The following is a 14,836-nucleotide window of genomic DNA, read 5'->3' on the forward strand; positions in this document are numbered from 1 at the left end:
TAATCTTTGAAGCTTTTTCAGCTGAAACTCGATCTCTTTATAATGATTTACTTCTCATAAACGCTTTGACATTTATTGATCAGTAGATTGATCAGACAAAATTGTATATACCTGCTGCTATTTGTTTCAACAGGAAATTATAAAACATAGCTTGTAGATTGTGGGTTATAAGATGTTGAATTGTAAAAACCGGATTGCATAATTTGAATAAATTAATGGAAGACAGATGGATAAATTATTATATTTTAAATACTAGATTGTTAAAAGCTGAATTATACAATCTACTTATTTATTTTAGCTTGCAGATTATAATCGTAATCCGCAATCTACGAGTTGAAAGAAATAAGGCCTAATTTAAAAGCTTGCATTTAATTTGCCAACGGCAACTACAATTAAGATTTTTTTGATGAGATGCGACATAAAGTCTTAAGCTTCCATTGCTGGTTTGGCGGCCGGATCGTTGGATAATGTCCACAATTTGGACACGCCAACCGATAGAAATGCAGCAGACCGAGAATTCAAGATCCACTCAATGAACTTATTACAAGCACAAGTATTTCTTTAGGTTTTATTAAATGGCGATAAGAGCTCGGCCAAATATAATCAATTTTACATGACATATATATCTACTGTGTAAAATACGAGTCGGTTATCACGTCACCTCTTACCTCTATTATATTCTTATCTAATAAAACCTGCTAAAGTTTAAATAATTTACCCACATTTGCCATCTACTCTTAGTCTCAACATCTTGTTACTAGCTACAGATATAAAATCTATTTTACTAATAAAAATAAATAAATAAATTAGGAGGAAAATTAGTGGATAATATTCCCCTCTTTTGTCAGATCAAATTTAAAATCAAACTACATTATCGCTCCTGACATATTTGTTCGGCGGCACTTCCATGATATTATTTATATCTTTATACTCAGCTTGTGCTTGTTGTTACTAAGTCTAATGTTTATATTTTTGTTGTAACATATAAACACTTAGCAAGTATATATAGTATGTATATGTTTGTCACTTTGAAAATGTTTGTTTTTTGGTTTGGTTTGGTGCAGCTGCATGAAAGAAAGTGCAACTTAGGAACAAGTAGAGAGAGAGGGGGAATACATAATCCATTATAGATCGGAAGAAACCCTGTGCGTGCATGAGTGCATGATGCGATCATGTGGTCGACTACACACGCATATATAGGACAGTTCAAAAAGGAGGTGTTAGTTAGATGAATAATATTGTCTCTAAAAAAGAGTTAGATGCATATTATAGAGAGGAAAAAGCTGGCCCAGTACGAAAAATTTGTTAAGGTGGGGCTGGCATAATTTGCTACTACGTCGTTACACACTACACGGCACACCTTTTATTTAATTGCTGATTCTGGTTGTTAGTACGTGCCCTAATATGGTGTGTTCCCCAGCCTGGATGTTAGTACTGCGTACGATCACAAGAATTCAATCAAGGGATTGTGGCTTAACATACAATGATGCAAATCGAACTTTTGTGGGCCATTATACACCGATGAGCAGCGAGATGGGTTGTTATGCCGATCGGACAGTTGACATCAGTTGCGAGTTTATATCTTCTGTCGAGTCACCTTTTTCATCCTCAAGACATATAAACTTACCACGTTAATCAGTAGAAAAAGAGAAATATCTCCACCGTTACTCATTATTGGTTTAGATTATAACGGTCGAGATTGATTTGATATACGTGGCAATAGTGTTTAAATCAATACAACTCTAATTTAATATAGTTCATGTCTAATATGGTAGGAAAAGGCTTACACATCCATCTAAAAGGAAATCTTATCGAACACATCTTTTAGAAAGCCATCTCTTTCTGTCTCTCAGTCGGCAAATCAAAATTGGAGTTCACACGTTTCCTTGCTTGCATGCGTGTCGGCTCCGAACTTGAGGTTGTGCATGGCTTTGATTCAACGTACATGGCAATCACAAGGACATATAGAGGTCACCAAGTTATTTGCAGCGTGGATCGAGAATTAAAGGCTGTCCACTGCTACAAATTAACACATCAATGCCAATTGAAAAACGGATTCACTGTCGGTTTTTCAACCGATACTCTTTACTCGGTACTTTTTAGTATCAGTGTTAGTTCACCACCTGGCACAGTTACCATTTCCAGAGAATAAAAAAAAAAGAAAATTGGCAGCGGGAGCGTGCATCCGAGCCGACTCCGCCGCTCCCCCGCCGCCATTGCCCCCGTCGCTCCGCCGCCGCCACTGCCACCGTCGCTCCGCCGCGTCGCGCCAAGGAGGTCGCCGTCCTCACCAGCGCCTTGCCTCCCCAGCTCACACGAGGTCGTGCCCTCCTCTGCCTCTTCCACCAGGAGGATGATAGGGTGACTGCTCCCCGAAAGAGGAAGCGATCCTCCTTCAGTAACTCGGCAGCTGGGAAGCTGTGCTTTGTCCCCATGGCTGCGGGTGCTAGGCTCCTCCGCTTCTGGAGCCCTTCATCCACGAGCGATGACCATGGCTGACTGTTGGAGTACTTCTGCCTGGTTGCATCTCATAACGGCCACGTCGTCCTCAAGCTCTGACGTGACGGGCATGCCGACGGCCTCAAGCTCTGTGTGCTCAACCCCATGACCACTTTCTTCTTCCGCGTGCTCATCATCTACAATCGCAACAGCTTCACTGCCCTCCGCACGTACTCATCGGACACTGATCGATGGAGCTCGGAGGCCATGAGGTCACACGGCCCCAAGATCGACCTACTGCGACCATGGTCGGAGCCCTTCATCCACGAAAGTCGCCAATGGGCTTGAAAATCGGCTAATCCGTTCGGATTTGGGAGGGATTTGAGGGAGGAAATGGACAATTTGAGGGAGAGAGGAGGGGAATGTTAAGCCTCTGGCACTCGTGGACGTGACTCACGAGGAAGAGATAAGGCTCTGGACGTGAGGACATGAGCCGACGACGTGAGCCAAAATTGTATTGGAGACTAAATTCGAGTCCGGACACATTAGTGTCGATTTATGGCTCGAACCGGCACTGATATTTCAGTGCCAGTTCTTAGCGTCTTACTTATTTTTCATAGCTGTCGGTTTCGCCGTGCCATCCCTGGAGGCTGCTTAGATAACTGCCATGCCGTCTTCGAGGCTGTCAAGTTCTGTTGCACTGTCTGCGGAGGCTGCTGCGTCGTTGACCCTGAAAAGTGCATGCGGGTCCTTTGGCCTTGCACGTGATTGACTTATGCATGCATTAATTTGATAGATTTTATACACATTCCTCAATATTCTAATGTCTGATAAAATACTTGAGCAAAGAAAAAACAAATGCATGTCCATGCATGGGGCACGCATGCACGTATTGCTTTCTGCCTTTTGCCAATGTCGCTGGTGACGTCCGGAGGGAGAGACGTCCAGTCCGTCCCGTGGTTGGGTTGAGCGCTGACCACCCCCTATATGTTGGGAAACCAGAGCACGACGGCAATGGGCGTGGGTGACAGGCACACACCGTGATACTCATCTATCACCAGCCCAGTAGCTGGTGCTGCTGTATCAGCTCCGAAGCAGGAGGAGGATTCAACTGAAGGCGATGGAGGAGAAGAAAGGCGGGAAAGAGTGGTGTGCTTGCGGAAGGAAAATTCGAGAGTAGCAGTAGCTAGGCCTGAGTGGGTGAGACGATAGCGGGCTGGCCCATGTAACGGAGTGTATTGCTGAGGAAAGGAGAACGTTGCTGTAAAAAGACTGTTACGGTTGTCGGTCGGTGAACAATGAAGAATAGACATGATGCTGTAATATAGAAATGACAACACAAGCACTGCTCTCCGCCGTGGCTCTGGAACTGAGATTCTCACACGAATTCGTTCTTTGTAGCTAACAATTGGTACCATAGCGGTTAATCCTGGCGAATCACAACCACGGAATTCGATCAAGATGAAGGCCAATGAACAACATGCAGAGTTGGTCATGATGCTGAGGGAGACGAACGCCAGCATCGCATAGAATCAATAGCGCTCTCAGATGTGAGGGCGGCAGTCGAAGAATTGAAGATTACCAAAGGTGAATTTGAGCAATGGAAGCCGCAAGTGGAGACCGGTCTGTTGGATCTACTGACCAGCTTGGTGGATCTGAGGATGCAGATGGAGCAATTCATCGTGAAGCCTTGATCCATCGCCAAGTAGGTGGGAGAAGTGAATCTACCGTCATCTTACAACGCGGAGGCAGATCTTCCACCAAGGACGTCGGCCACCGCTCACCTGAGACTTCCACGATAGAGGCGATGTTCAGGCCAACGGGCCACCACCCTGCACAGCAGCATCAGGGGTATGGTTTGGGGTGAACACCATCATAACACCGCCTCCAATCACATGTGTGATGCATCCTAATGCTTATGCTTCCATCCCTTACAAAATAGGAGATTCACCAATCCAAAGCACAATAGGCCTAAATTTAATTTGATGGCTGATCTTCCTCAACTCAATTTTCCACAGTTTGGTGGCACTAGTCCTAAGATGTGGATGAAATGATATGAAGCCTTTTTTTGATCTGTACGAGGTTCCACCAAATTTATGGGTTAGACTAGCCACGGTGTATTTTATTGGATCAATAGCTTTTTGGTTGCAATCAACTGAATCTAGAATGTCTCAGTTCAGTTGGGCAGAGTTATGCTTATTCTTGAGAAATAGGTTTGAAAGGAATCAAGGAAATCAATTAATTAGACAATTTTTCATATCAATCAAATTAGCACTGTGGTGGATTATATAGAATGGTTTCATGATTTAGTACATCTGTTGCTAGCTCATGATCCATCTATCAGTAGGTATGTGATAACCAATCCATTTATAGATGGGTTAAGAGGGGATATCAAAGCTGTAGTGTTGATTCATAGACTTGTGGACTTGGGCTCTGCTAGCTCCTTGGCTCTATTGCAGGAAGAGGTGCTGCAAGAATCACCCAGAAGAGATAACAAGAAACAGGATAATATGTTTGGAATGAAAAATTCAGTGAGATCTTTGACTGTTCCAACCACCACATTGAAAGCTAATGTAGCTAATACTAAAACTGAAGAAGAAGAAAGCTTTTACTAGGGGAAATTCAGTCAGAAATTTCCAAAATGAAGACAAGCTATCTAATCTTAGAGCTTATAGAAGGGCAAAAGGATTATGTTTCAAGTATGGGGAGAAGTGGGGCTTGGGCCACAAATTTGCTCTATTTGTTCCTTTGAATGTGGTGGAGGAAGTATGGCAGCTATTGCCAGAAAATATAGAAAATTCAGATTATTCTGTGATAGCAACTGAACAAGATCAAGAAGAGTTAATGGCCATTTCACAACAGGTTGTCAATGGCACTGAAGGGGTCAGAATAGTGAGAATGCAAGGCTACATGGGACAATGTGAAGTCATAATGTTAGTGGATTCATGTAGTTCTCACTGCTTTGTAAGTGAACAACTAGCAATGCAATTCCCAGGTTGGACAAAGTTGAAAAATCCTATGAAGGTGAAGGTGGTAGATGGAGGTCTGCTACTTTGCACACATGAGTTAGCTAATCAACAGTGGGGCATAAGAGGATATACCTTCAGTATCAACTTCAAGATATTACCTCTCAACTACTATGATATAATTTTGGGCATAGACTGGTTAGAGTGTCATAGTCCTATACAGACTGGGTAGATAAATGGATGTCCTTCGTATATAAGAATGCTACCATTACTCTTTAGGGATTTAAACCTTCTTTCCACATGGGGGCATCAATCAACAAGGCTCAGTTGAAAGCCATCCAGAAGGCAGATATTTTAGTACACTTGATTCGGTTGAACCACATGACATCATCTATCAAGAGTAATCAAGAATGGCCTTATAAAATACAGTAGTTGATTCAAAGGTTTTCAAGACTGACTGAAGAACCAACTGGCCTACCACCACAAAGGACATCTAATTACACTATACCCTTAGTGCTAGGAGCTCGACCTTTCAAGATTAGACCATATAGATACAATCCTACACAAAAGGATGAAATTGAGAAGCAAGTGACAAAATTATTAAGAAATGGCATGATCTAGATGAGCTCAAGTCCTTCTGCATCCCTAGTGTTGCTAGTTAAGAAAAAGACTACAGAGTGGAGGATGTGTGTAGATTATAGAATGTTGAATGCATTGCCCATTAAAAACAAGTACCTACTACCAATGATAGATGAGTTGTTAGATGAATTGGGTGGTGCTTGCTGGTTCACTTTCCCGGACTTAAGGGCTGGATATCATAAAATTAGAATGGTAGAAGGGGAGGAATTCAATATAGCCTTCCAAACACATAATGGTCATTTTGAGTACAAAGTGTGATGCCATATGGCCTAACTGGTGCTCCAGCTACTTTCCAGGGAGTCATGAACTTAGTGTTGGCTAATTTATTGAGCAAATATGTAGTTGTGCTTATAGATGATATATTGGTATATAGCAAGTCCTGGGATGATCACTTGAAGCATCTTCAGCAAGTATTTGTCACACTAGAGGAAAAAAAAATCTGAAGATTAGATTATCCAAATGTTGCTTTGCTCAATCTGAATTGAAATACCTTGGTCATATTATCAGTGCAAAAGGAGTTGCCACAGACCCCATCAAAGTTTCAATCATAAAGGAATGGCCACAACCTACCACTTTGAAGGATGTTAAAAGCTTTTTGGGGATGGTGGGCTATTATAGAAAATTTATGAGAAGTTTAGGGCAGATCAGTAAGGCCCTCACTAATCTGTTAAAAAGGGTACTATATTTGTGTGGATATTAGAAACTGATGAAGCCTTTCAGGCACTCAAACAAGCTTTGATCAGTGCACCTATTTTATCCATGCCTAACTTTAACAAACCTTTTACCATTGAACCTGATGCTTCAAAATCTTGTATTGGAGCAGTGTTGAAGTAGGATGGTCATCCAATTGCCTTTGTAAGCAAAGCCTTAAGGCAAAAAAACTCATTGTTTATTATACTTATGAAAAGGAATATTTGGCCATTATATTGTCAATTGATCACTAGAAGTCTTATCTTCAACAAGCTGAGTTTTTCATCAAGACTGATCAAAAGAGTTTGATACATTTGGAGGAGCAAAAATTGACTACACCATGGCAACACAAGGCTCTCACAAAATTGTTGGGACTTCAATACAAAATATCATATAAGAAAGGATTTGAAAATAAGGTAGTAGATGCCCTATCTAGATTCTCTCATGGAGATATGATGGAAATAAATCTCATATCAGTCTCATAACTAGTTTGGTTAGAAGAAATAAGTTCTAAGTATCATCAAGATGAACAAATCGAGAAGCTATTGACTAAATTATCTATCAAAGGAGAAGTAGGCCATTTGACACTAAAGGAAGGATTGATCAAGTACAAGAATAGGACTGTGGCAATAGATTTCATAGAAGGACTCCCCAAAGCATCCAAATTTGATTTCATTTTGGTGGTGATCGACATGTTTTTGAGGTATTCTCACTCCATACCTTTTGCACATCCTTCCACTTCTTTTCAAGTGGCAACAGTATTCATGTACAATATATTCAAACTGCATGGATTACCTAGAGCTATTGTGTCAGATAGGAATAAGATATTCACTAGTTTGTTTTGGCAAGAGTTGTTTAAACTTACTGGTACTGAATTGTGTATGAGCACTTCTTATCACCCTCAAACCAATGGTCAAACCGAAAGGGTGAACCAATGTTTAGAAACTTATCTCAGATGTTTTGTTCATGCTTGTCCAACTAAATGGGTGAAGTGGTTACAATTGGCTAAATTTTGGTACAATACTAGTTATCACTCATCCTTAGGCAAAACTCTATTTGAAGTGCTTTATGGTCATGAGCCTAGACATTTAGGTATTGACAAAGTAGAATCTTGTCAAATTCCTGATTTACAAGACTGGTTAAAGGAAAGGGAATTGATGGTTCAGCTATTACATCAACACCTAGTGAGAGCACAACAAAGAATGAAAAATCAAGCAGATAAGAAAAGATATGTCAGACATTTTAATGTCGAGGATCTTCATAAAAAAGGAACATCAGATCGGCATGCATGCATGCTGCACAAATCCATGCGAACATAAGAAATGACGTGGAGACATGTGCAGAGCAAGCAAGAACATGAGTCAATAAGGTGTAGAAGTGGAAGCATAGCCCCAGATGTAGAGATGGAGAAGCGAGAGCGCAAGGCGGTGACATTGATCATTTGAATCGACTTGATAATGGCGGACCCTTGCAGAAGGGTCAAAAAGACTCGATAATGTTGCATGGACGCAGAAGTGATCCCTGATGTTGTAGACATGAATGCATGGCCATTGACACTAATCTAGGCAAAGCAGCAGGTGGTGCAAGGAAATCACGGATGGGTAGAGTTGAGTGATGGTTGACATGAATGCAACTATTTGGCACAGCCTGTGCTTCTGCACAATCCGTTTCCTAGAGAATCCTGTGAAAAACAAATTCTGATTCTTTAGATTATGCAGTTCATTCTCAAAATCTGCTTGTTAATATATGAGATTCACATGAATAAAAAGTATTATTCTGTTTTGAATTCACTCAAACAGAAGAAATAGAAACATAGCTTGAAACAAAAGGTTTCTAGTTGTAGATAAAGTAAGGTTTTCCTTAAAAACACCCTTTAGTTGGTCAGATGGATAATCTCTTATGTATTTGTGTGCAACTAAACATAATTTTCAATGTTAGATGATAAGTAATAAGTAGCCATCGTCATGGGAATATTCATGATAGAAAAAAACACTTATTTGATAGCCTAAATGGGCACTTAACCACTTATTACCAAGGAAAAGGGCCATTTATAGTTTATATATGCTTGATGAATTCTTACTATGAATGAAGTATTAAGGACACATAATTTGTTGGTTAAGTATAATTAATATGGTTTAAAATCATGTTAGCCTTGGAATTGCATGGGCCACCTTATTAGTTATATATATTGTTTTGCATGTTACCTTTGATCTACGCATCTCTCGGACAATTATGCATGTGCTATAATCCCTCCAAATTATATTTTTTAGAAAAAGGAATGTCTTTATTCCAGCCTCTGCATAAGTTATGCACCCAACCATACATTATTACAAAGTCCAGCCATAGTTGTGGATAAGGGACCAACAAATAGCACAAATTTTTAAAAGTAAACTTGGTGACAGTCAAACTTAAGCACAGAGCCTATTAGTAGACATCCACCCATGCTTGATGAAGATCTACATAATAGTCATTTCCAAGGTGAGACATGCCACTTTCATCGCTTCCCTTGCTTGCTCCTTCTGAAGTTGACGAGACCCGTATCGTTCCTAGTGGGTGCTCTGAAGATAACATGTATATAGGAGTTAGGTTTTTTCTTACCAAACACAATATCATTTCTACTCAATCATATGGCCCAACAAAGTGCACTTGCCCCAACTAAGATTTGTAATCTCATAGTTAAGATGAAGTTCTATAGTCAGCTCTCGAACAAGTGTGCTACAGACTTTGGTGGTGCCAAATCATATGCAATGTGTATTGTCCTCCATATAAATTTAGAAAATTGGCAATCAAAAAATAGGTGCTAGATCATCTCATTATTACTTAAAAAACAGCATCGTTGACTATATTTCCTTTGTGCATTTAGCTAACTCCTTTGTGCAGATACCATAATATTTTTATTTTTAGTGGGAGTTAGTTTAAGTTTCCATATAAATTTGTTAGTATGCATAAAATCCACATTAATGAGAGTTTTATACGCAGATTGAATACAAAACATGCCACTTTTATGCAATGTCCACTTGTATGATTCAATTTGATGATTAAGTTGTACTAATGCAACTTTAGCAACTAATTCATGTTGTTTAGTTAGTCTATCCCCCTTAGTGTCCTTCGAAAGGATACATTCAAGGGTTTGGTCTGAAGAACATCCGCTACCGTTGCATATTTTTTATGCACTATGTAATAGAGAGATGTATATTGTTCTTTTAGCATGGATGTTCCTAACCATCTATCTTCCCAAAAGCGTATTTGGGTCCCACTTTTCAAATGAAATGTTCCGAAGCACAAAAACTGGTCTTTGACCTTCATAAGGCCATTCCAGAAATGAGAATCTCCCGCTTTCCACTACACCTCACCAATCGTTTTTTACTTTTTCTGTAATTAACTGGGTTTTGCTGTTTCTAAATGTGATTTCTCCACTTTCGGACAGCTCACCCTTGCACGCAAATATGACTACGATTGTCCTAAGAATTACAACCAAGGATTCTCGTGGCCTTAATTGGCTAACTTTCATCCTCTGCCTGCCATTTCGCCCTTTTTCCCACATACCCAGTTGGCCCGGTCATGTGGTTGTGCTTGTTCCTAGCTCGAAGCTGCTTCTTCTCCTCATTCTCCTTTTTGAACTACTCTGAGTTCTTCATATACACAAAAGCTTCCCAATATTCCGCTTTCAAGTGCTTGTAGCTCTTGAAGGGCGCCACCACCCCTTTAGCCAAGTACTGATTAACAAGCTTGTTTTTAAAATTTTGGTGAAGTTTTGCGGTCACTTTTATTACTGCATTGACCGCGACATTCATTTGATGCTCACTCATGTTTTCAGGGTACTCCAGATACTCTTTGATGATATTATTGAACAAGTCCCTCTTTACTTTGTCATTAAGGTCATTAAACTTAGTCGTTATTGGTATCCTCTCCCGAGCAATGAGCCCTACGACCCTCTGGAATTTATTCAATGTCTTTTCATTTGTAGGCAGGTTGTCCGCATTAATTCCTGTGATGGTAATCTTGTCCGTCAGCCACTATGTTTGTGTCCTTGGCTTTCGGGCTCATGCACCACTACCAGATGTCTGACTTGGAGAGTGAGCTTCCTCACAGCCATGTGATGGGTCAGAGGATGTTGTCTAAGATGCGTTGGTAGACATATATATATATATATATATATATATATATATATATATATAGAGAGAGAGAGAGAGAGAGAGAGAGAGAGAGAGAGAGAGAAGAGAATGATATAGCTAGAATAGGATGTTATGCAAATTAGTAGATAAGGAGTAAATGATGCCAAGAGTGCAATAGAATAGGAATCATTCAAATTGGAACAAAGTGATAGCACCAAAACGTAAACAAAACATAGAAGATGGGGCACGCAACGGAGATGGGATGGAATGTTGCTTGCTCGCTTGAGCCAAGCATGCCAACAATGATTGCATTGACTTATCTCAATACCTATTTGATGGGATCATAATCGGGGATACTTGCCCGATGTTGGCTCTTCTCTTGCACAGAACAAGGCTCGGGTTGTGCCACGAGCGCTCACTTTCACTGCTGTCGGAGGACAACGGGTGTGGGCTTGGGCTCCTATCTGACATCCTGCTTGCATTCGCTCCATCTTGTGTCGGGGCACCCTCTAGTTTGAGTATCCTCTGTGCTTGTGGTTTCTTAGGGGTACATATCCTCTTCTTTCCTATGGTACTTAATCGACCATTAGATTATTGTCTGCTTAGAAAAAACTGAGAATTTATAAACAATCTGGCTAAATGGATTCCCATATATGCATACTTTAACTACAATCAACAATATTCTCACAGATTCATACCCATCATTTTTAAGTCCTTGAAATATAGAGCATCCTCATGATTGAAATGGCGAGATAGTTTATTACATTCAGGAATGCAACATAATCCCAGTGAATTAGTTCATATTCCATAATCATAGTTCTAAATTCATTTTTTGCAAATAAATGCATAAGCAACAATAGTTATGTCAAATAGGATTAACTGAACCATACTTTCCCCACAAGCTATTATGCACAAATCAGATTATAATAGTATCATATCTGGTTTCCTTTACATCCAATCCTAATCAAAACTCTTTCTATTGTCTTTAGTCCTGGCTCGGTTTGGTTAAATATAGGGTTCACTCTTTTAAATCTTGCTCTAATAGCCACGCTATGTAGGAGTCATCCAAATTAATTAGCTTATACAAAGATTGCAAGTAAAAGAAGGTTAATCTGTGGTTCACGTGAACAAGTATTTTTCCTAGAATTATAAGGGAGAGGGGGAATGGGGATGGACGACGAGCCTCACCTTGTGGTGTTGGAGCTCAAGGAGAATGCTGCTGGGATCGAGGTAGACTAGAGAGGGAGATGAGGGTGATGGGTGGAGCTTAGGGGTGGTTGCCAACCACGGAGAGGAAGAAGATGGTAGACGGCTCACCTCTCCTTGATGGACAGTGTGAATGGCGGTTGACAGAGCTCCTTTTGGCGACATCCTCTTGTAGCTCCAATCTATGACGGCATGGGAGGGCGGAGAGGAGGGCAGAGGCCGGCGGCCTGATGCTCGAGGACGAGGAGTCTTGCGGCGATCGTCTTGCTCCTCGATGTGGTGGCTCGATGCGGTGGAGGGTGTAGGCTGGCTGCGTGGGGGTGGTAGGTAGGGTAGAGGCCGGTAGCCTGGTGCTCGGAGGTGGCTCGGGGACGAGGAGGCTGGAGGCAGTGGCGCAGGTTAGGACTAGGACTTAGGCAAAATGACACGGAAGAGGGTTGAGACTCAGCCTATATAATAGTTATAGGTGACGGGTGAAGCCTATCACCTGTCATTTATAACAAGTCATATGTGATGGATAAAGAGTATCACCCGTCACCGATGATTGAACGCTGAATGATCCATTGCAAACATGCCATGCCAGACCAATTTGAGCAGACCATGGAGTTCTGAACACCGGATAATCCGGTGATGATAAAATTGAACTCGTCGAATGATTTTCAAGAGATCAAAGAGAGCTGCTAGAGATCTGAGCGCCGGATGATCCACTGAGGAGGAAAAAGAGAGCGTCGAACCATCCGGTGAAGAGAATTTTTTTTTGCTGAACTAAAATTCAAATAACTTGAAACCTAAAATACAAATTTGACATTAATATTACAAATTTAACATTAATATTACAAACTTGACTTTAGTATTACAAATTTAATATATACAAATTCAAATTTGACATTAGTATATTATAAATTCAAATAACTTGAAACCTAAAATTCAAATTTGATATTAATATTACAAATTTGACACTCAAATTTAAATTCAATGTTTTTGTGTTTTCTTGATATGGACCCCTTCGTTACGGTCGGAGCGTAGGTATGAAGGTTTCTCAATGGGCGAAAGGTTTGGCACAATTGTAGTAGCAATAGGGAGGATTTCATCAAATTGATTAAACTCCTCCTCATTAACGACGTTTGCAACTCCGACGATGCGTTATTTACCAGCGAGATCACATGACATTTCTTCTTTGTTGTGTCAGTCACATAAAAGACTTGGCAAACATCTTTAGCGAGTACGAAGGGTTCAAACTTGTATTCGACATGTTTGAGATCAACGCTAGTGAATCCATACTTATCATTAGTGATGCCCTTTGTCCCCTGTACCCAATGGCACCAAAACAGGGCTACCTTGAATCCCAACTAGTTCAGGTCCTAGATCTCCTCTATTTGACCATAGTTTGTGTCCCTCTGTATGTTGTTGTCAATCCTAGTGAATCCATACGGATACCACTGTTCTGGCATATGCTCTTTTCATCTTGGGCAACTGTGTAAAATGTGTATATGTTTATATCGTACCCTTGATATGTCATAATTGTGTAGATAGGGTCTGACGCCAGTTTTTTATTAGAGCACTTATATGAGTACTCGATTGTTTGATTCGATCTAGGAACCAAATGGTGAACCTTTGCATATATTGCCTTGCAACCCAAGCTTCGGTCTGCCCTAGATTCTCTTTAAGTAGCATATGCTTGTGCTCATCAATATATGGGCGCACTTCACTCATTTGTTGTAGTACGAGGAAATGAGCTTGGTTGTATGCCTTCGAATCAGGAGTTATTGCCATCTTTCCTAGAACCCCTACACCTGCGAGCCTTCCCTCATGGAGAGACTTAGGCACGCCAATTAGGTTATTTGGGTCAATGTAATCAACAGACCACTCCGATGCCTCATCTGTTGTGTAATCCTGCATAATGCATCCCTCAAGAAAATCTCGATTCCTTACATATGACTTGAGAACGCACATAAATCTCGCATATGAAAACATATGATGCAGGAACACGGGGCCAAGGTAGTGTATCTCCTTCATAAGTTGAACAATGAGATGGATCATGATATCGAAAAAGGATGGTAGGAAATACACCTCAAGAATCCATGGAGTCTCAAAGTGTCTTTTTTCTAGCTCCTCCAACGAGTCTGGATTGAGCAACTTTTGTTCAATTCCATTGAAGAAAAAGCACAGACTCAGGATAGCCTCACGAACCTTAATTGGGAGGATGTTCTTAATAGCTACCGTAAGCAGTGAGGTCATCATCACATGGCAATCATGTGACTTCATCATGGTGAAATTTATTTTTAGGTCTTTCACCGAAACAAGTCTTGCGATGTTGGGTGAGTAACCAGAGAGAACTTTCACACCGTGCAAGAACTCATAGAATTCTTTTTCTCCTTCTTGGAGAGAATGATAGCTGCTGGGGGTAGGTGTTTTCCTTTGTCCATATAATGTGCATGAAGCTCTAACCTTAAGCCTGTTTCTTCAAGGTCAACTTGTGCGTTCTCATGATCCGTTCCTTTTTGCTTCATTTGGAGCAATATACCGATCAGACTCTTACAGATATTCTTCTTTATATGCATGTTGTCGATAAAGTAACAAATATCTAATTTTTCCTAATGCTCTAGCTTGAATAGTATTAATTTCTTGTTTCACATTCCTTTTTGTTCATCATCCTTGGAGGATCATTTTCGATTGCCAAGGACAACATTGATATTCTTAATCTGATTGTAGACATCTTCCCTACGGAAATGACTTGGAGGTAATGCTTTCTACCTTTTGCCATCAAACTGTTTGTCATGT

The sequence above is a fragment of the Phragmites australis genome, chromosome 23, assembly GCF_958298935.1.
Source record: "Phragmites australis chromosome 23, lpPhrAust1.1, whole genome shotgun sequence".
Taxonomy (NCBI): Eukaryota; Viridiplantae; Streptophyta; class Magnoliopsida; order Poales; family Poaceae; genus Phragmites; species Phragmites australis.